This window comes from Coenobita brevimanus, chromosome 93, assembly GCF_032717465.1.
Source record: "Coenobita brevimanus isolate Jiangsu-jjx chromosome 93, ASM3271746v2, whole genome shotgun sequence".
NCBI lineage: Eukaryota > Metazoa > Arthropoda > Malacostraca > Decapoda > Coenobitidae > Coenobita > Coenobita brevimanus.
Window position 1 is genome coordinate 46549439 of NC_137046.1, and position 23623 is coordinate 46573061.

At 42.7% G+C, this 23623-nt stretch overlaps 1 non-coding gene across 1 annotated transcript; it reads right to left on the reverse strand.

The window, feature by feature from the left end:
- Positions 1–12356: 12356 nt before the first annotated feature.
- On the reverse strand, positions 12357–12475 carry LOC145412707 (5S ribosomal RNA). Its single transcript, XR_013899618.1, has one exon. It is a non-coding gene; the product is annotated as a 5S ribosomal RNA (ribosomal RNA).
- Between the last annotated feature and the right edge of the window lie 11148 nt (positions 12476–23623).

A 23623-nucleotide genomic window follows, 5' to 3' on the forward strand; every position in this document is an offset into this window, starting at 1 on the left:
CGTTTCTTTTATTGTAGACTAACACCAGGCAGTTTTGTTCAGCCCAGAGAAGTCATATCAGTCAAATGATTAACTGGTATTCTGTTGTCCTTTGCCCTTTCACGAGCCATCACCTGACCCAGTTCCTGTCGTAATTGATTAACTAAAAGGATACTCTCGCAGGTCGTAACTATTTTTCTCGTGGCACACGTGACCCCTGTGAATCTTAAAAAAAAAAAAAAGTGTCCATCACCATCTGTGCCCATGAAAAAAAAAAAAAAAGCCTCTTTCTCATCCACATCAGTACCATTTCCCCTCCACACTGATGACTTTAATTTATTCTTGCACCAACAGACATATTCATTCAGAGTTTCATGCAGTTCATTGCCCTGAAAAAAAATTGTCATTTACCCTTTCAGTACAGTAAGCCCTAAAATTTGGAGGGATTATGTTAGGCGGATTTGCAACTGGCGAGAATATTCAAAATATTTTACCCTTTATTTTGGCGACTACAGTCTCACAATTGGCGAATAATTCAGGGGCACGAACCACGAACCACTGCTGCCAAACAGAAAAATTTGAGGCTAAAGGTTTTTTAAAAAGCCATATTTGAGATATTTGGCCTGAAAAATGCCAACTTGGCAATCCTATTATTTAGCCCAGCCAGCGAGGATGGTAAACAAGATCTGATCACTGGCTATTTCAGCCGGAAACGAGAAGAAAACAAGCAAGTGATAGAGGCAATTGAACGTGTAAATAAATGAACATAGCCTGCGAATGATGCTGACGTCGAAGGCTTTCATAAAATGGTGGCGGTCCAGGAGGAGGCGGAAGCAGCAACGGGGGCAGTGGTGAAGGAGGGTGGAGAGAGACCCATGAGGGGGGCCACGGAGTCCCACGTTAGCCTAACTTTATCAGCCTTTGATACTAGTTTAGTTTATCAGTGCACTTCAATTTCTGTTATGGGTTAGTTTTCAAGGGTTATATTAATATACTCATTTCTTATCACTTCTCAACAATAGAATGAAAGTGGAACAGGAGGAAAATCAAACTTTTTATAGACCCCTCAGAACCAATCAAATTTTCCCCATGTGATTAAAGCCCTTTGATTTGGCGAAATTGAGTTTGGCGAGGTTATTTTGGCACCAATTAGTCGCCAAAATGGAGGGCTCACTGTACAAACAAAGCTTGCTGCGGCATCTCTCCTCCTCGTTCCCTCCCTCTTCATATTAAATCAACAGGCCATTTTCATCTCAAGCGAAGCATTGGTTAAGCTTAGGTGAGGGTCTAATATGACGTCAGTACCAGATGTGTTGGAGGAAGGTGTGTGTCGTGGAGAGGAAAAGGGGGAGGAGAAGGAGGAGGAGGAGGAGGAGGTGTGTGTGTGTGTGTGTGTGTGTGTGTGTGTGTGTGTGTGTGTGTGTGTGTGTGTGTGTGTGTGTGTGTGTGTGTGTGTATCGAGAGGGCAGAGAGATGCTGGTGCATGGATTTGTCTGTGTTGGATGGGTGGATGTGTTTGAATATCAATACATATGTATGTGTATGTTTACTGTGTGAGGGAGAGTAGGGGATGGCTGGCTGGGGGTGTGGATGTGGTGGATGTGGATGTGGGTGGGTGTGGATGTGGGTGTGGGTGTGGATGTGGGTGTGGGTGTGGATGTGGGTGGGTGTGGGTGTGGATGTGGGTGGGTGTGGATGTGGATGTGAGTAGGTGTGGGTGTTTTGGGGCATACTCGTACATACACTGGCAAGCTGTGATTTGCCTGGTACTCCATTTCTCTTGGGATCTGAGGAAACCAAATGGATAAAGTAGGGAATGAAGAGAAAGAGATGAAGAGTAATGAGTCTGGTAAATGATGGTAAGAAAAAACAAAGGGAAATGATGGAGGGAAACAAAAAGCAAAAACTAGGATGATGATGGAGGAGGAGAGAGAGGAGGAATAATGGAGATGAAAGATGTGGGAGAGACATAAATCAGAGGAAGTAGTAGAGTGACACGCAAAAAGAAAAATTGAGGAAGGTTAACTAAGAATGAAAGAGGTGAGTTCTGAAGGAGATGAATGATGAGGAACATTATGCTCCTGTGTGTGTGTGTGTGTGTGTGTGAGAGAGAGAGAGAGAGAGAGAGAGAGAGGACAGCAACAACAGTTAGAAAAGTTTCAATGAAGATAACTTTTGATAAACGAGAGAGAGAGAGAGAGAGAGAGAGAGAGAGAGACAGACAGACAGACAGACAGACAGACAGAGACAGACAGAGACAGACAGACAGAGACAGAGTTAATACGTAAAAGGGTTAATGAGTTCATTACGGTATGAAGGTAAATGACATGTTCATTGCTTCGACGAGAGAGAGAGAGAGAGAGAGAGAGAGAGAGAGGGAGAGAATAATTCTGTTACTCTCCAGGGCCAAAGACCTTCATCAGCTGAATACATAGTCTGAGAGTAGCCTGGCAGGAGGCGAATACGCAAATGAAGTCCTCCCCAGCAAAACGTTAAGTATACGTTCACCAGGCCACTCACCCCTCACCTCAGGATCACCAAAACCTTCCCTCTTTAATGCTTCAGTTACTTCAGTGGCCCGTATTCTCGTTGAGGTTGGACGCTTCGTAGCACCTGTTCCTAAGCGGTTTACTTATGCAGTGTGACACCTTAGTATTCTCTTGTTCTTAATGCATACCATGCCGATAATAACTCGTTCACTCTCTCTCTCTCTCTCTCTCTCTCTCTCTCTCTCTCTCTCTCTCTCGTTAATGGCATACTCGATTTCACATCATCATTTCTCATTTTAGAATAATTTTGAACCTGTCATTGACTTTCATCTCATTTTAATAATCGAAGTCTTACTCATCTTTAGGGCTGTTTTTTTATTCATCGCATTTTACTTACTCAGACCCCATTACTAACTCATTAAAATGTTTTCATTCACTTCTTCCAACTCATTCATCCAATCACCACCTCTTTCATTCACTCTATCTACGTCATTCATTCATTTTCCACCTCTCATTCACTTCACGTCTCACATTCACTCACTCTCCTCCTCATTCAGTCACTTAACCTCATTCTGTCATTCACCTTTCCTTACTCACTCACTCTTCTTCACACACTAACACATACTGCCTCACTCACGCACTGACCCTGCCTCTCACCCACTCATCCACATCCCACCTTCCCAAAGTCACCCTACCCCTCTCACTCATTCACTCTGCATTACTCACTCATATACTCTGCACTTCACTCACTCATCCTGCCTCACATTCTCATTCACCCTTCCTCATTCGTTCATTTTGTCGTGCCCATTACTCTCGGATATTCATGGCCCCTTCCCATCGAACAATTAACCAACTATAACAACTATAAAATTCAAAATAATAGTAAAGTGAAACAATAGCAGTGTAGAGTGTGGAAACAAATTCAATAGAAATGTAGTTAATGTGAAAGAAAAACACTTCGTCATCTTTGGTGAACGTTCTTGAACTGCTTAACACAAAACAACTCGATGACATTTTCCACCTTTACTTGATACTAATATTACTTGTGAGCATATTTCTGGAAAATTTGGACCACAAATCAGGTACAGTACAGCTACATCATTCAGAAGCTCGGAGAACCCTTTTATTTGTTTATTTATTTATTTTTGAGTCGGCCTATAAAAAAAGAGAGTAGTCATAGCTACACAGCATCTCACTGATACCGTTACCTAGCCTAACTCTTGCTAGTATCATTTTGTTATCTAGCTACCAGCATGTTCATTATCTGTAGTAATAACACTAGTTAGTACATGTATAACAAACTGTATGTATTGCCCTAATTACCACACGTGGAGTATGTGAACACATTACGTAATCGTGACTATACACACTTATGTCCCATCACCAATAAACGTACTAATACCATCACCAAAAGTACTTGTTTCTGTTCAGTTAATGTTTTTGTTTACTAACAATTAGCTCACAGCATCTCTACGTAGGGCGGAGGCAAGACTGTTCTAGAGTTACGGCAACTTCTTAACACCTGTGTTAGAAAAGACAGAAATCTCCCTTGTATCAGCCATTCACAGCATTTCAAAACTCAATGATATATATAGTTCTGTTCAAAATCAATTGCCCGCCCTTGGTAGAGACCCTACTTCCGCTCTGCCTTCTGGATGGTGTGTCTTTCTCTGATGCATTACTCTTATGAATGTCTTTATATATTTTTCAGCATCGAATTGGGCTAAAAACTAGTTAGTGAAACCTAGTTGTGTCTCTCATTACCTGGTAAAGGACGGACTAATGGAGGTACCTACACGGCATATATCCATTACTCCATCAGGATCATATGCCAATGTTTTGTACCTGTATGAGAAAACCCAACAGGCCCTGTGACTGGGTGGCGCCTTACTCGACTCACTCGTCCTCATCGCCCGTTTCTCCAGTCTCGCAATTCACTTCAGTTCCATCATTTCCTTCAAGAGTTTGCAGTCTGTAGTGTTTTGCAGCCGCATGACAATTCACCAACAGCTGCTAACCTAGAGGAAGATGCGGCCCCAGATCCTAAATGCAGCTTTTGGCCTTTGCCTTGTCATGAGCAGACTTTTAGAACGCAGTTGTAGGATACCTAGTAGTGATACTTCCCTTTCACTCGAATTCTCCACTCACTCAAATATTCACTCACTCCTACTCCTTACTCACTCTTACTCCCCACACACTCTCACTCCCCATTCACCCACATCCCACTCACCCACATTCCCACTCACCCTCACACACCACTCACTCCCGCTCCCTACGCATCCCTACTCCCCATTCACCCATACTCCCCACTAATACTCACCCCTCACTCGCTCCCACTCCCCATGCACCCTTACTCTTCACTCATCCGCACTCTCCACTCGCCCGTAATCCACACCTACCCTCACTCCCCACTCACACCCATTCGCTCCGCACCGCACTCCCATGTTTACCTAGCCAAATTCAACTTTGAGAGGAGGGCGGTGTACTGGAATAGCCTAGCCCTAGCCCCCTCATATCCATTTGTTTATACGAGTATGCGGGGCTTGATTCATTGGTTCCACAGCCCCGCCTCACTGGACCTCATCTGCACACTAATGGAAGCAAAAAGCAAACAGAAAACAAGCCGTGGTGTATTTAAACTGCCTCCCACCAGCCGTTTGCAGAATGTGATATTATGAGTCTTTATTCTTAGTGGAGATTTTCATCCGTTTGCAGGTTATTTCGTGTAGATCTGTGGCTGAAAAACACAATGCTAAGGCTCTGCATCCTTTCCATTGCACTTCTTCATGACAAGCACCATTTTCTTGTGCTAATCTGTTGTTACAAGTCAGTATTCAAGATGGAGAGATGGCAGTTTTAGGTCAAGTTTAATAAAGAAAAAGAGTGTAGTCAACGCTTTAATGAAGAGGTGTTTCTCTTAGAGGCAAGTCAACACGTGCCCTCGAACATACGTTGACAACAAGGTTGGCAACATGTTTGGGTACACGTATGCAGCATTATTTGGACAGATGTATGCAAACATGTGTCGAACACTGGGATCAAAGGTGATGCGATATGAGTGTCCATATCAGGTAGCTGAAACTTCATCATGATGTTGCCAACATGATGTGGACGTTGCTGTTCCCAACATGTTTGAGGCGTGTTCGTTATTGTGTTGCATACATGTCCCCAGCACTTGTTCGAGCTCTCGTGTGGACGCGCCCTTAAGTGTATTAAAATTATTCTGACGTTTTCCGGAATAAGATTTTCACGTCTCCCCTAATTTTAATCTCTTTAAGGAATAATCTCCCTAAGCTGAATACAGTCTTCTGGGGATATTCAAGATAAACTAATAAGCATAACTTTTAAACAGATTTATCGAGATAAGTTTAACCTTTTTAGGGGTAGAGATTTTCCTTAGCTATATAAAATCGTCTGGTATTAGCCAAAACAGAAAAAGAAACAGCTACTCCACTATTGAATACCATAATAGGCAAACTGTTGAAATCAAATAAATAACTTTGACCTTCTGCCCATACATTTTCAGAATTCGGCCAAATATTAAACTAAAGCGTATACGTAAAATCTGAGGCCTCTCTACTACATTTCGCAAGCTGTGGTTAATTTCTTTTTTCGGGAATATTTTTGTACTGATATATGGCAATTACGTTATACATTAAAAATATTAGTGTTCTGTTATTGTCAACATAATATAATTTTTGTGCTAGAGAGATTGGTCGCACAAGCACGTAACCACATTCTCAGATAAACGAAGTAAAAACTGAGTACACGCTGTGGTTCATAAAAACACCAAAACGCGAAGCGAATGGAGAACAAGCTTAGACGAAAGGGAGTTAATATTGTGCAGCAATTGTAGAGGACGATGGGATTGTTTGTAATTATCGCATGAATATCGCAAAACAAAACACTTTTCAGTGATAACCAGATTCGGTAGAGATGTTGTCCGTTGCTCCAGTGGGCGTGGGTTCGAATTCCGGCTGGGGAGGGAACAGTTTAAGAGTTGCATTTCGTTAAAAGCAGACATTCAATATGGATGGTGGGTGTCAACGCTGAAGTAGTTACATATGAAAGTGTATGATACGCAGGAGGACTGCTCGGCCTAAGGGAACTGGCTGTTAAGGTTACCTAAGAGTCGGACGTAGGGTAAAAAAAAAATCCTATTTCTGGCTTAGGTCATAATTACTTGCAGCACATTATGATGAAGCAACTACGCCGATGTGCTTTGTGTTGATTTAGATGAGCGTCTAGATACTGCAGATGAAGTGTTTAACATTGTGTGTGTGTGTGTGTGTGTGTGTGTGTGTGTGTGTGTGTGTGTGTGTGTGTGTGTTCCTTCTCTCTCTCTCTCTCTCTCTCTCTCTCTCTCTCTCTCTCTCTCTCTCTCTCTCATGGGGTGAGGCAGCTTCACTAAGGGGAGGGCACTGCAGCTTCAAGGCTCCCACACCTCTCCTGTCTGGGCTTAGATCCTTTTCTCTCCTCTCTCCTTCAAGTTCTCTTCCTCGTTCTTCCTCTTCCTTCTCCACTTCTCTTCCTTGTCTTCTCTGTCTCTGTCCACTGCTGATTTAGGTCTCTTTCTTCCTCCTCTTCTTTCTCATGTTCTCTACTTCGTCCTGGTTCTCTCCATTGCATCTCTAGTTCTCTTTCTTCCTCCTCTCTCTTTCTCCAGTTCTGCTCCTTTTTCTTCTTCATTCTGTGGTTTCCGTTGCTTTTTTTCCCTCTCCTTTCTCCTTTTCCTCATCCAGTTTAGTTTTTTCTCTTCCTCCTCCTCCTCCTCCTTCTCTTCATAATCGACTCTCCTCTTCTTCTTTACCTTGCTTTTCTACTTCTCTAGTTTCCTTTATTGGTTTTCTCCCATTCTTCTCTTCCCTCTTTAGTTCTCTCCCTCTTTTTTCTGATCTCTCGCTCTCCTGCTCTCTCGCGTTCTCCCCCTCCTTCTGTAGTTCTCTCCCATTCCTCCTCATCCTGCTCCAGTTCTGTTTCCTCCTCTTCTTCCTTCTCTCCTTTTCTCCTCTTCTGTCTCTGGTCCTCCCCTCTCCTCCTTTTGCTCCTCTGCTTCTCCTTTCTTGTTTGCGTTTCCGTCTCCGCTTTCAGCTTCTCCAGTGCTTGCCGAGTCTGTTTTGAAACTGCAGCAATATATAAACTTTTTTTCTCTTTTCACAGTGTAGAAGCACCGAATTTCTCTAGGCAGATGATGATGATGATCATGATAATGAGGAGGAGGAGGAGGAGGAGGAGGCCTTCTCGTCCTACTCATACCCTGGCCTAGAAACGAGAAGCGTCCGGGAACGTTACAAAAAACGGTTCTAGGGTCAAATATGGTATTTTGATGGAAATCTCTTATATCAAGGATCATTTGTGGCATTGTTTACGTTTGTGGGTTCCTAGATATCATATAGTCGCCTGCTGTGTAGTGTGGATGTGGTTTGCCATGTTTACCTCCGCCAACGAACTTGGAGGAGGTTATGTATGTACAGTACCTATGTTTATCTGTTTGTTTTGCCCACACGATATTACCAGAAGTTCTCAATGAGATTCAATGAAATTTTTTTGAAGGGTGGGCCATGGGCCAAGAAAGAACTGATTAAATCTTGGGGCGGATCCGGATCCTGATCCTGATCCTGCAATGGAATTGACGGAGGAATGCTCTCTCTGAATGCTTTCTAGTTGTTACTGTTATGGGAGGAGGATTAAAGTATTTAGGTGGCCTATTCAGGGTGTGTGTGTGGAGGAAGAGAGAAGATGGGTATTTTTCGATTCATGATGATGCTCGCTGTGCTGTGTGTGTGTGTGTGTGTGTGTGTGTGTGTGTGTGTGTGTGTGTGTGTGTGTGTGTGTGTGTGTGTGTGTGTGTGTGTGTGTGTGTGTGTGCAATACATCATGCTATCGACTGTGCAGTAGGTATGTGGTGTATAGATGGACCCCAAATACTGCTGAGAGAAAATATGGTGAAAGTAGGTTTAGATTAGGGTTTAAGTACATTATATGGGCCAGTTGTTTTGGCAGAGGGATAAATTTATGTGAGAGGTGTGAGGGTCGATGCAATTTAACAGTGAGAGCACCAGAGAATACTGTTATGGTGTGCTTGTATTGGAGAGAGAGAGAGAGAGAGAGAGAGAGAGAGAGAGAGAGAGAGAGAGAGAGAGAGAGAGAGAGAGAGTGAGAGGGGGGGGAGGCATGAGGGGAAGTGGTGGTAGAAAGAATAAGAGGAGAGACTTGAGGGAAAGGGGAAGAGAGGAAGGGTATGAACAAAGAGGAAGGAGAGGGAGAGAGGGACAGCGAAGGAAAAGCCGAAAGGGAAACGGAGGGAACAGAGCAAAGTGAAAAATACGTGACAGTGGAAGCAAAACAAATAGAGTATGGAGACTGACTGGGCAGAACATTTGAAAATGAAGTGGTAGAGGGGACGGAACAAAAAGAAAACGAATTGACAGAGGGATCGGAACAAAATGAAATTAAAGTGGCAGAGAGAACAAAAGAAATAGAAAATCAAGACTCAAAGGTAAGAGAACAAACTGAAAATTAAGTGATGCAATAGTATCAGGCAAGTGGGATGGCACACTTCTTTAAGCCAAGATAACAACATCAGCGGGCCTGCTCCGTCGAACACTTTCCATACCCTTCACGTGTGGACGCCAGTAACTTAGATTCAGCCTAGGAAAGACTTTTTCAAACAGGAGGGACTTGGTAAAGCTTTGGTTAACCTTCTCACTCACAAAAATCCTACCAAGGCTGAATAAAATCTTTTGGTGGTGGCATGATCAGAAAAAAAGACGTCATTGCGGTGAAGGGGTTAAGTAGAATCGTCAGGAGGTTGCAAGAATATAGCGAAAGACGTGGTCGTAAAAGAAGCGGTCAATCACTTCAGCCCGGATACCTATTTTATTCTGACTGGTACTGGACGACTTTTAAAGAGAATTTTCGAAATAGAAGTTATAGAAGCCTTAATCAACCCCTTCAGTATTAGTCAATTAATATCGTTGAATAAAATCGTCTTGCTGTAGGAAAAAATGAATTAAAATACGTCATTGTCGTGAAAGAATTTATGATGTAAAAGAAGCCAGTGATACAGCGGTGTGTACATCATCATCATCATCATCATCATCAGCTGAGTCAGTCCGCTGTTGGAAAATGCCTCTCTCATTTTTTCCCACTTTGGCTTATTGGCTATTAACAAATCGCACAGTAATCAGCGTGGCCTGATGGTGGAGACTGAGGTAGTTTTTGTGTAGAAATTTCAGAGTGCATTTAAGAAACATCTAGCATTTAAAACCAATAAATGTAGCGAATTCTGAAAGGCCAAAAAAATCGAGAAGGCAAAATGCCCTTTACCTTTACCGCCATTTTTTACCATAACCTTTTTATCCAGCCCACATACATTCTTTTTCGTTTCAGTAAATTTTTATTCTGCCTCGTACTCTGCAATTTTACCCCATGAATCCAAATAATTCTCTCTCTCTCCCTCTCTCTCTCTCTCTCTCTCTCTCTCTCTCATTATACAAAACCTATCTCCGTCCCAATCCCCTCCAGTCTCCAATATATATCTCTTTCATCTTCTATCTTCTACCTTCTGTCCCCTCTCCCACTCCTCCCCTCTTTCATCTTCCTTCCCATCTATTCCCTCACTCTCCGTCATCCCTCTTCCCAACGTCCACCCCATCCTGTCATCCTAACCCCTTTTGTCCTTTCTCTCTTTTTCCTTCCTCCTCTCTCCACTTTCTTTCTGTCCTTTTCCTCCCCCGAGTCTTTCACTCCTCTTCTTTTTCACATCCTTTATCACCCTAACCTCTCTTCTCCTTTCTATCACCTTTCATTTCCCCATTTTCCCACCCCTCCACCCTCCCCCACCCCTGTCTTTCACACACTGTTCATTTCCTCTTCCTACCGTCCGTCACATTTTCCGTCACCCTTGTCCTTTCTGCCATGCTCTCTCGTTCCACGTGTCCTTCCCCCGTCCTTCGTCCCCTCCCTCACCCCGCAGCCACTCGCCGTCCGACCCATCCTCTGATTGACCCGTACAAGGCTGACCAATTTCCTGAGTCCACATCACAGGCGAATCAACGCAGAGGGAAACTGGGACGCCATACACAGAAAACAGGCCTGAGGGAGCCGGGGGTCAGGGGGACCTACTAAAGATTATTGGAATCCCTGCCCGTGGCCTTGGTTTTTACGTCTTTTTTGCGCCTTTTCCGCGTCGCTCACTCACCTGGCAGCAATTTTTCCCCAGGCAGGAGGTAAATAGGAAACAGAAAGGGAGGCATGTCAGTCCTGGAGGTCGGTTTGTTGACGAGCGCGGAGTTTATTGGAAGGCTGAGTCCTGAGAGGGAGGCACTGTGGAATTTTGTCATTTCCTTTGTCGGGCTCTCCTAGGTGATGGAGGGGAGGTGCGAGCAGGGTAAGACGGGTAGGTGATGAAATTTGATGACGTGTGTGTGTGTGTGTGTGTGTGTGTGTGTGTGTGTGTGTGTGTGTGTGTGTTTGTGAGTGAGACAGGATTTTCACATTCCTCTGTTTGTCTGTATGTTTCAACGTAGACATGCAAATTAGTTGTATAATCTCAGCAGAAAAGAAAGGTGAAACTGCAATTATTCTAGGAGGCAACTAGTACCACCATCACGTTAGCTCTCACAGTCCTGCCATTGAAGAACACCTCGCTTTGCAGGAACGTAAAAATGGGATGTTCTCGTCAACATTTTTTAACATTTTTTCCTTAAAGTTGGTGTGTGAGAGAGAGAGAGAGAGAGAGAGAGAGAGAGAGAGAGAGAGAGAGAGAGAATGACGAACTATTCCAAAGGAGCCTAACAAAAGTGACCACTTAGTCTACAACACTTTCTTTATGCATAACTGACACAAAACTCTAGATCCTCATCAAATATTTCCAGACTTGCTTTTTAATATCCAGAGCTGTGTTTTAATATCCAGCACTGCAAGAGACCTGACATCCAACCCTACCTTACCCTTGCTGGAAGTTCTGACAGCGGGGAGACGAAAGTTACACAATAAGGGACGCAGAAATGACTGGCAATGATGTAATAAAGCATCGTGAATATTCTTTTTTCTCCCCTCGTGAGTTACGCCAAGAGCGCTGAGGAAAAACAGGATGGAGTAAGTTTAGTTGTGTGAAGAAGAATAAAACCAGGGATATAAAGCGTTCAGCGTTTATGAGTGGCGGTAGAGAGACTTCAAATCATGCTCTTAAAAATGAGTGCGCGAAAGTATTGGCAAGATTGTGATTTATGACGGTAAGTTTTAAAACACTTCTGAGGATAGGTATAATTAGACTGGACTCTGCTTCACGTGACGCAGTTACCAACGAAGTAGAGATATCAAACGCCTCGTCTTCGTTTTTGTATTTTCAATTACTCAGTTCGATGATTATAAGGATTTACCTTTTCCTCAGCAAAATTACCTTAGGTGTTTTTGTCATGACCTTCTTGGATGACCTGTGGGGTTGGACGTTCAGCAACAGATAAATGGATTCATTGTTATTTTTCGATAATATTCTGTGCAAAAATATAAGTTTTGTGTCTGACTTGGTTCCGCACAAAGATATACGTTTTACTGAAACATTTTATAACCTTCCACACAAGATCACGAGTTAAAATTACGTTTCGATAAGTTTCCACACAAAGATTTGGTTTAAGATCAGCATTTGTTTGTTGCATATTTTACAGTTGCGTTTCGGTAAACTTTCTCTCATGATAATACCGTAATAGTAATAATAATGATAATAATAATAATAATAATAATAATAATAATAACATTATTATTATTATTCCATCCATCCATTGCCAGACGTCATGTATCCCAAATGGGGTGGCCAAGGGCTTAGAGTTAATTGTTTTACAGGGAGGGGCACTAATCCTCCACCAACCCCACTTGACATAGGGATGCCAACAGCATCTGGTGTTCCCAGGCGGTCACCCATCCAAGTACTAACCAGACCCAACGTTGCTTAACTTCGCTGATCGGATGGGAAGCGGTGTACTCAACGTGGCATGGCCGTTATTATTATTATTATTATTAAATAATTATTTAATTAATAAATGAAATGAGAAAAACTGATGAGTCAGAGACAACTGAGGCATGTTTGATAATTTTGCCCAGCACAAAAATTGAGCCCAGGAGAGGGAGGGATCGAGGAGACAGCAGGGGAATTTCCAAGTTAGGCGCGCGCGCGCCCCCCCCCACACACACACAAACTATACATATATAAAAACCTCTCTCTCTCTCTCTCTCTCTCTCTCTCTCTCTCTCTCTCTCTCTCTCTCTCTCTCTCTCTCTCTATCTATCTATCTATCTATCTATCTATATCCCATTGGAGCCCAGTGTCCTCAGTACTGGACAGAACTGGGAATTTTCAGATCTTAATAAAGTAGGGAACCCCCGGGTAGGGACCTACGAGCTTCGCGACTATGAGCCGATAGGCGGAGGGCGATACGCCTAGTACCCTCCCAGTGCAATGCCTCGCCCAGCAACTCTGGGATCCAATGGGTTTTATATATATATATATATATATATATATATATATATATATATATATATATATATATATATATACTGAATACGCACCCATTCGTGTGCGTAGGGACACACACACACACACACACACACACACACACACACACACAGGAACAGAGCGATCGAGGAGACACAACAGTAGCGGCATTTTCACGCAGCACACAAGGAGGCCTGTGATTTACACCGTCTGGTAATAAAAGTTCTGTTGTTTACGAGTCGGGCGTAAGAGGCGGGAAATGGACCGGACTGCAGCAGCGTTCTTCCACCGCCAGAAATACTAGGCTAACGACTCCGTCCTTCTGAAATATTCCTGGCTTTTATGACCACTTGTAGAGTACCGTGGTAATTTCTCGCCTAGGATGGCGCGATGGTCTCACTAAGCGGTAGTTTTATGAGTCCGAAGCAGTGTAATGGTGTAATGAAATGCAGGAAACTGAGGTGAATACAAATTGGGACATTATTATGAAGGGTAGAATTGCACTGCCATAACAGAAGTGGGCCTTCTTTTGCTGGGGATATTTCATGAAAATGGATTTAATGAGATACATTTTTTATAGGAAGCTCTTGTCGAAACTGTAATGTTTCGAGATTTAATTCTTTCAGTTCCCCATGACGTACCTTTTATTTCACTCTTGCTGTCTTCAGATGATTTTATACGACTTAGAAATTCTTTCATATTGCAGGAGTTAAAGAAAGCGCATCTAACCAACAACCCATTTCGCAAAGTGTCTCCTGTGCTGAATAAAGTTGTCTGAATGTGGCATGAATAAAGTAAAAAAGGCATCATCGTATTTAAGTTGATAGTCAAGGGCAACAGGTAATCTGGATGGGGCGTGCCGTCATGGAGAAGGGTGAAGAAATGGTGTGCTGGGGGTTACGTGACGGAGGGAGAGGGAAGGAGCTGAAGGAGAAATTCAGCATTAATAGACTGGCCATGATTCAAGAGCGTCGTCCAGGTGTCCCCAGCGATCAACTGTGGATCGCGAATGCTTTAGTCTCCATTGTAGATTTAGCGGCTTGTGCTCCTGCCTAGACTTTATACTCGGCTCATCGTGCGGGATCAGTTATGTGCGTTGCATTTTCTGCCTCATTTGTCATGACTGGGTCATACTCTGTTTACTCTAACTAGGCGTAAAATTGTCACATTTCCATCCTGAATATTGATATGCGATATAAGATTAACACTGGAATACATTGCCGGTCACAGTTAAGTTCTGTGGGAATGATGTTAAGCTATAGTATTATTTTATTATGCCAATGACCTATAGAAATATGCTGGAAAAGAACGACTATCTCCATCTAGTCAAAACAAATGACCTATAGTTTGGAGTTATTGGTACGGATTTTTCCCTTAACTCCCTTACCTTCTTCCTTACTCTCCGACGGACCGTTGCGTAGCGCGCAAAGCAACTATAAACGAACGATACCTGATGCTCTGGTCTTAACTTCTTCATTAGGGATTTGGAGCAGTTTTACAGTGTTCTCACTTACGTCTTATTCTCGCAATGAATTTATAACTATTATGTCTCAAATGAGTCGAAAGCCTTTTCGTAATCGACAGTACCTAAGCACAGTTGTTTATTATATTCTGTAGTTAATACAAATATATATATATATATATATATATATATATATATGTGTGTGTGTGTGTGTGTGTGTGTGTGTGTGTGTGTGTGTGTGTGTGTGTGTGTGTGTACTGTATGTATGAGTTAATTGAAACTGTTATAATTAGAACATCAACTACAAAAAATTCTACCCTCATATGTAACTGAAAGGCAAGTTAATAATTTTAGCTTTATATTACTTGCGTAAATTATCAAAGAGGATTTTGGAAAATGCTGAATTACCAGACTTTACAGGCTGTGGTATAAATTGCAATCAGATATTGCAAGCATATGGGATTCCCCTCTCGAAATGCCCAATAACCTGCTATATGCTGCATGACTATGTATGACTGTCGAATGAGTGCTGAAAGCTTTGATCAAACTGTTCGGATAAACGGCAGTATCAACACCGGCTTGGAGAGTTTTTAACAGTATATTAACCAAACCTCAAACTGGCAAAAACAAAGTCAAACACTTGCAATAGCAAAATGAAACTGCACATTTTTACTTTGTCAGGTACCGACACCACCATTTTTTTTTTTAATCCATTTTTTTGTTATTCCCTCAGTCTTTGAAGCGAAACATCAGAGGTCGCTTGCAGAGTGATGCATGTTCCCCCCCGCTCCCCCTCTCTCTCTCTCTCTCTCTCTCTCTCTCTCTCTGCTTCGCATTCCCATTCTAGGTAGCAGCAAGGGTGTTGAGAGTCGCGACGGGCGGGTCCAGCATCCGTCCTAATATCTTACACCTTTTTCCTTTTCTTTTCCTTAGTATTTTTTCCCACTCACACCCACGACAAACACCTCTCACGCGTCATCCACCAAGATACACCTAGATCCATACACATAGACAGACACTACACACACACACACACACACACACACACACACATATATATATATATAGATAGATAGATAGATAGATAGATATAGATATAGATATAGATATATATGTAGAAATATATAAATATATAAATATATATATATATATATATATATATATATATATATATATATATATATATATATACATATATATATATATATATATATATATATATATATATATATATATATATATATATATATATATATATATATATATATATATATGGGTCTTGGGTTCAAGGCTGTACCAGAGTGGTTCCCAGGTTGGGTTTTGGGTCCCCGGCTGGGTCCTTGGTTCCAGGCTGGGTCCTGGGTCCTGGGTCCGAGACTGGGTTCCAGGCTTGGTGCCCGTCATAGTGCCAGCCTGGGTCCTGGACTCGGCTGGTACCCAGCCAGGCACCAACATCCAAGCCTGTGATCCAGCCTGGGACTTTGTCTAGGACCCATGATCCAACCTAGAACCCAGGGCCCAGCCAGGGACCTAGCCTGGAATCCTGGACCCAGACTGCAACCCAACATGGGACCCCAGCTTGGGACCCAGAAACCAGCCTTGGGAGCCAGAATCAAGCCTGGGACATTACTCCCACACCCACGCCCCACCACTCATACCCTCATCCCACCAGTCTCACACCCATACCCAACCTCAAGTCCACAACCCCACATCCCATCACTCTCAAGCCCATATCGCCATACCCCGTCAGTTTCACTCCTACGCTCACACGCCATCACACTCTCACCCACACCCCATCACTCTCAAACCAGCAGCCCCACACACCACCAAAGACACTCCGCCGCACACAAACATACCCCATCACTCTAAAGCCCACATCCTCACACCTCACCACTCTCACAACCACATCCTACTCACCACAACTCTCACACCCACACCCATACACCATCCCTCTTACACCAACACCCACACACCGCCACTCCCACAGCCATACAGACATGCCACCACTTTCACATCCTCACAGACACGCCACAGCTTTTACACCCAACAACCACCACTCACACACACACACACACACACACACACACACACACACACACACACACACACACACACACACACACACACACACACACACACACACACACACACACACACACACACACACACACACACACACACACACACACACACACACACACACACACCACCACCACCACCACCACCACCACCACCACCACCACCACCACCACTCTCACACTCATACCTACACACCATCAACCTCATACCCACACAGACACACCAACACTTCGTCACTTCCACCACACTCACACACAACCAGTCTCCCACTAATACGCACACATCACCACTTTCGCTCCCACACGCACACGTCACCACTCTCACACCCTCACCTAACACTATCACTCACCCCCACACGCACCCACCATCTACCACCACCACCACCACTCTCACAAGCACACCCACACACGACGCCTCTCATACCCACACCCTGTACTCCAAAATCAACACAACACCTCTCCTACATCCACACATCACGACTCTCACATCTACACCCACGCACCACGACCGTAACACCTACAGCCTATTCACCACACTCTGCTGCAGTGCTGAGTTACTGGTGTCAGAGAAGGATGGCATTTCACAGAGCCGGCACACGGATGTGGATGGAGGACACAAGGATCGGCATTAGACTTGCCAACAGAGCTACAGTAAGCGTAGTGCTGAAAGTAATATCAGTAACTGGTAGTATAAGTATTTTTCCTTCAGTACTATTAGTCATTTGAACAATGTATTGGTGCTGGAGGTGTTTCTTATATCAATTTAATCACTTGACTCTGATGACGTATTTCTAACTCTTGTCATCACAAGACGGTTATATTCAGTTTTGGAAAGATCTCTTGCAGTGAAGTGGTTAATAAAGACTTAATAGCTCAGATTCAAACAGTCGACCTTGTTTTGATAAAAACTGGTCTAGAGGTAGCAAGAACAGGCTAATGTGATTAAGATTTGCTCGCAGTGAATGGGTTAAAGATCACACACAGAATTACCGTTAAGCTTCATAACTTTAATGTAATTTCGTCACCTGCCTCCAGCGTCTTTATCATTACAAAATCTAGGATGAACAGTGTGTGTAATGGAAGTGAAAACTGAAATATGCAGCGATCGATGAAACTGGCATTAATATTCCACGAGATCAAACCACATTAAAACGGACCCGATTCACAAATAGCCGTGTGCTCATTTACCTGTTCCAACCTGAGCTTTCTTTTTCCTTTTCTTTTGTTTTTATAGGAAGAATAAGAAACATGATAAGATTTTCCACCTTTCCTTCTTTATCCTTCCTGCAAAATCAGTATATCATGACAACTGGGAAGACTCTGAACGTTCACTGTCTTTCCTACCAAGAAATATCACAGTTACGACATAAAATTAGTCATAAATTTGTGAATCCGTGCTCTGTACCTGGAAATCATGCGTTGGTCTAACTTCCAGTCAAGAGTTTGTGTAATCATCGTCGCTGACACATTTCTTTCGCCTTGTGCGTGTGTGCTTGTCCGTCAAACCAGATGAAAGGTAAGGCGTCTCGTGGAAAACCTGCAAAAGAGCCAAAAAGGTGAAATTGTCTAGAAGCTGACGAAAGCAAAAATTATTACTTCTCCTGAATTAATTGATATCCTTATAATTCCTTTTTTTATTCAACAATTTACTTTCAGTTATCGTGTGTATTAAGGCAAAGTATTACCACATACTTGAAAAATTGCGTAGATTGGTGATAAAGCTACACATAAACATGATTAAGTTTAAAAAGGGGGTGTTAATGCTCTTTTGGTTTTACTATACACTCTGGTTCACAGTATTACAGAAATAATCCGTACCGTTAACTTTAAGACCATTTTCTGATGTAAAGTATAGTAATAAATGATGAATAAAGCAATAATGAGAATATTTAGGAAATTAGTATTACCTATAAAAGCTCAAGAATGATAAGGTAATATCTTTTTCGTATGCCTTTCAGCTCTACTTTAAGGGGCAGACCTAGGAATCTCCATACTCTCTCCGAAAGATCACATTCAGCGGTACACATTGCTAAGAATACGATTTTTGCGATACTTGAGCTTTCCTCAAAATAATATCAAATATATTCCTGACACATTCGGCACCTAGGCTCCCCAGCCACACACCACGCCACACCACACCACACCACACCACACCACACCACACCACACAACACTACACCACACCACACAACACTACACCACACCACACAACACCACACCACACAACACCACACCACACAACACCACACCACACCACACCACACCACACCACACCACACCACACCACATCACACCACTTGTATCCATCCTCCATCATTTCACCACATGGCGGGGGTGGAGTGGTCACTGTGGCCCGAATCCTCTTCAACTCTCCATCTGCATCACTCGATGTCCGGGGCAGAAAGGGAGACTGAATAATAGTGAAATCCGTGTGGAAAATACCAAATGCCAGTGAGAATTATTTTGAGTGAAATCAGCGCTAGGATAACCAAATGCTTGTGATATTTAATTATAATCAGTGAAATCAGTGATCAACGGCATTTGAAGTTTTATTTCCGTTGACATCATTTTAAAAACTGTTCTTCATTTTCTTTGATTTCTGGACCAATCCTCACCCAGTCCTCAGCTGTGACAAAAGGTCTAGACTGTGGTGATGAAAGCAGCGAGAAATTACAACGATCAAAGGGCAATGAGGACGATTACCGAAAATTACGGATCATTTATAAACATCTGCCATTAGCGTCACTGTCGCCTGCCCGCCACGTTTTGCCACAAGACCAATCTGTATGCAAATTGCCGCCGCTGTTCTTGCAAGGCGAGGCGCAGACCAGGTGAAGTTTATGCACAGGGGGTCGTTGAGTGGCGCCTGCTCACACACACACACACACACACACACACACACACACACACACACACACAGTACCACCACGGCCATTGCCTTGATGCTTGTACGGGAAAAAGTATTTTTCTACAAGTTGAGAAAAATATTTTTGTGCTCATTATTTGGAGTGGGATCATACCAGCTTATTTTTTCTCGAGACGGGTACAGTCAGCTGTGTATGTAGCTTGAGTCTGCTTGATTTTTTCTCGTGAGAAAAAATTTATATGTGAATAAAATATAACGTCCCCAGGTGAGATTAAACTACCAACCTTTAGGTTAACAACCGAACTTGCTAACCGATTGTGCCACAGAGGCACGAAAAAATATACAATGAAGCGTGTACTGTAGCGTTCAGGAGTTTTCGTTACACCGCAATATTCCTCTTGTGTTATTGATGGAAACCACGTCCCTGTTAGAAACATAGGCAGTACACAAGACGGTAAAAAGGTGTATTGTGCAATTAATAAGCTAAAGAAGAAGTGCTACGTCTCCATTGCCAGCGAGAGTAGGACCCAATATCCCGATTATATGTTAGGATCTTTCAGAGCGTTAGAGGGTGGTGAAGAGGTGCCTGCATTGATTCTCATAAAAATGCAGTACCGAGTTTACTTCTGAGTCACACAATTGGCATCGTTGTTTTGGGTTACCTTGTATAGACCCGAGGAATTACCTAATACACGGACATTCTTGGAGGGTATTTGCTAATGCTTCACCTGCAGCCTGGGAACATCTTTTTTAATATATCGGTGCTGTTATCAGACAAGTATATACATCTTAAGAAAGCACTCTCGTACTTATTAGATCAAGGCTATTTCTAACAATCTTTACTTCGTGATTTTTTTCTGAAGGTGAGTTCAAGATGTCTTAAGCCAGCTAAAATAAAGTAGACATCACCTTACTGCAGGTGTTAAATGCCGTCCGGAAAGTAAATGTAGTTCAGCAAACTGACAAGGGACGAGAGAAAATGTAGCGATGCGTGACTTGTTAGTGTCCTGGATTTTTTGTGGCATCAGAAACTTAGGTAGCACTCTTTCCTGAGAACTTTAATTTACAGATTACACCTTTAATCCTCTTTTACGTCACTAAGGCAAACTAGGTCAGTACAAAAAAATATAACATAGAATCCCATGGTGTAATGGACATAATACATTGCTAAGCAAAAAAAAAAAAAAAGTGCCCCGAAACTTTCAGTGCCAGCAGCAGCAGGGAGAGTAGGAGCCAGTGAGAGGGTGGCGGTGTTGTGGTGGTGGGAGAGGCAGAGGGTGGTGGTACGGTGGTGGTGAGACAGGCAGAGAGTGACGGTGCTGTGATGATGATGCGAGAGGCAGCAGGTGGTGAGGACAACGGTACAATACACTAGGCTACACATCACACCACGTACTCTCAGCAGTGTTCTCGTCAGAGGAGGCTCTATTGCATCCTTTCCTTGGCGACTTCTGGATTTTACACTTTACAGTATTATTGTCTTCTCTCTCTCTCTCTCTCTCTCTCTCTCTCTGCTTTTAATATGAAGACATAAGCTGCTTACATACCGTAATATACGAGAGATAATTAACGCTATATAAATGCAAAATATGCTAGTAAGAAATATTTGCTGGGAAGGCCCTGCCTAGATTTATTTCAACATTATCGTAGAGTTTAATTTACTCTCGTCTTGACGTTCTAATAATCTGCTTCCCTTCCCTTTTCCCTGATCTGTATTCAGTTTTACATAATTCGTGGTCACACCATTAGGAGGGTAAACTCAACTAGTTTCTTAAGTGTGTGTATTTGCCTTTTTTATGCAAGGAAGAAGGTACCAAAGGTCAGGAGCCCAAAAATTGTTCCCTCTAAGAAAAAAGAAATACAACAGAGAGCCAAATTCAAGATCTGTTTATTTTGAGACGCCTGGACACACTGCGTTTGAAAGACTAGAGATAATAGGCAATAGGAAACACAGACAGAGAGAGAGAGAGTTCCACAGCTGACTTGTTGCAAACATGAAGGACTGGGAGTGACGGCTAACTCTTGCATTAGTAAAGGGATGAGAATTTGTTGCTAGACGGGTTCTACGCGCCCGCCGTAGTGGTAGAGGGATGCAAGCAGACAGTTCAGAGGAGCAGTGACCATTGAAGTAGTGATAGAAAAGAGATAAAGACGCAACAGTGCGGCGAAGAAGAGTTAATGAGACGAAAAGCCTTTGACTTCACCTTGTTGAGAAGAGCTGTATTTGGGGAGCTTCCCCAAACATGAGAGTTGTACTCTGCACAGGAGAGATTAAACCCAGTGTATAAAGTCAACAACTTTGCAGGGGTAAAGAAGGCACGGAGTCGGCTTAGCATAGCTTATCTCTTGGAAACAGATTTTGCAAGAGAGTTAATATCTTCTTTCCAAGATAAATCCCGAGAGAATGAAACCCCAAGTACTGTATGATTAAAGATGATGCAGGATTGGGTTGGATATTGTTACTGTAAGTGGATACTCCTGCGGAAGATTTTGTCGGGTTGATAGATGTAAGAACTGAGTTTTTGATGCATCAGAACAACGAGATTACTTTTACTACATAAACAGTTGTAAATAATATTGAATGGCCTCCATCTCTGATTTTCTAAATCCGATAACATATTCCTTACTGTATTCCTGCTACCCCCAGACGCTTTTCTACCTGTCAATGAGATTTCCTATCATAAGAGTTAGATACAGCCTTCTTTAACCTTTTCACTGCTGGAGATCTGACTTAAGGTGAAGAAAATCATTTGGAGACAACAAGAATAAATATGTTATCAGACTGGAGGGGTAATAAAAAATGGAAAAAGTAATCTACATGTAAACGATTTCATATACCAGTTGCTCATGGAGTACTTTGAGGATCTGATTTTTTGAGCAGTCGTTGCAGCCCCAGGCTTATGTGAAACTTGAACCCGATGGACTGCAGGCTAAAATTTCTCTTATTCTATGGTTTCTTTTGGGGGATATGGAGGGAGATCAAGGACGTTTGCATACCCGGGCAGAGGAATTGCTGAGTTATATCGGTGTTACACGAAGGTCTACCCTCTCCAACACATTGAATGTAGTGATTAAAGTGACACTGCTACTTCGTAAAGTACACTGATCTACCATGAAGCATCCTCGCTGACATTCTTCTCCTGAGTGAGATGGCCATGGAATATGAAAATACTGACTGTCGATATCATTGCTCATATGGAGACGTGTAAGAGACTACACTTTCTTTTTCCAACCTGAGGATAATTTCTAACCCCTTCTAGCACAGCAAATGGTCACTTTTGTCATTTTGAAGAATCCTTTTGACTGGATAAGAGGGACTTATTCCGACCCCCTTAACTAAGGCTTGTCGAAGTTACCTGTCACCACGACTTCGTATTCAATATGTGGGAGTGGCTTAAGAGACCTCCGTCGAAGTGAAGGAGAAAGGTGCATCATCATCAGCATCCCTTCAAGTGATGGAGAAAGGTGCATCATCATCATCATCCCTTCAAGTGATGAAGAAAGGTGCATCATCAGCAGCAGCAGAATCATCACCAGCATCATCATCATCGTCATCACCATCCCACCTGTCCTCCCACCTACCAGTTACATCATCAGAATTATGAGGTGATCAAAACTATGCTGTCATTAAGCCTATCTACATCACATAAACTTAACCACGTCTAATTACTTGTTGCTAATTGCTTTGAGGCCTTGTAGTTTAAAGTAATGGGCTCATATATCTCAGCCATAATGGATTAGGGAAGCGGTGATGCGTGGCTATGTAATTAATTTTCTTGTCAGGCCGGTCATCCTGGATTTTAATATTTTGGATTATTTGTTCAGCGTTATTTAGGACATTATTCGTTGTTTTTCTTGACAAGTTTAATAACTTATATCTGAATATTTCTCTCTCTCTCTCTCTCTCTCTCTCTCTCTCTCTCTCTGATGATGATGATGATGATGATATGAAATAATTTTGGTGATGTAAAACAAAATACGGTATATATATTGCTATTGGAGACTGAAAGAGAACATCATAATGTACTACAGTATGCTATTTAGAAAAAAGTAAGAGGAAATAAAGCCAAAGAAAGCTAAAATAAAGCTGAAAAAAGCAGGGTGGTCCATATATACCTCTCCTCTTCCACTCCGCTTGGCTGTTTATAATGTGTTGCTGGGACGGTTCACTCAGCGTTATCAGTGACTACCCTGCATCAATTGCTCACTTCCTACTCCCACTGGCACACCCACACCAGCAGACTGAGCAGTCTC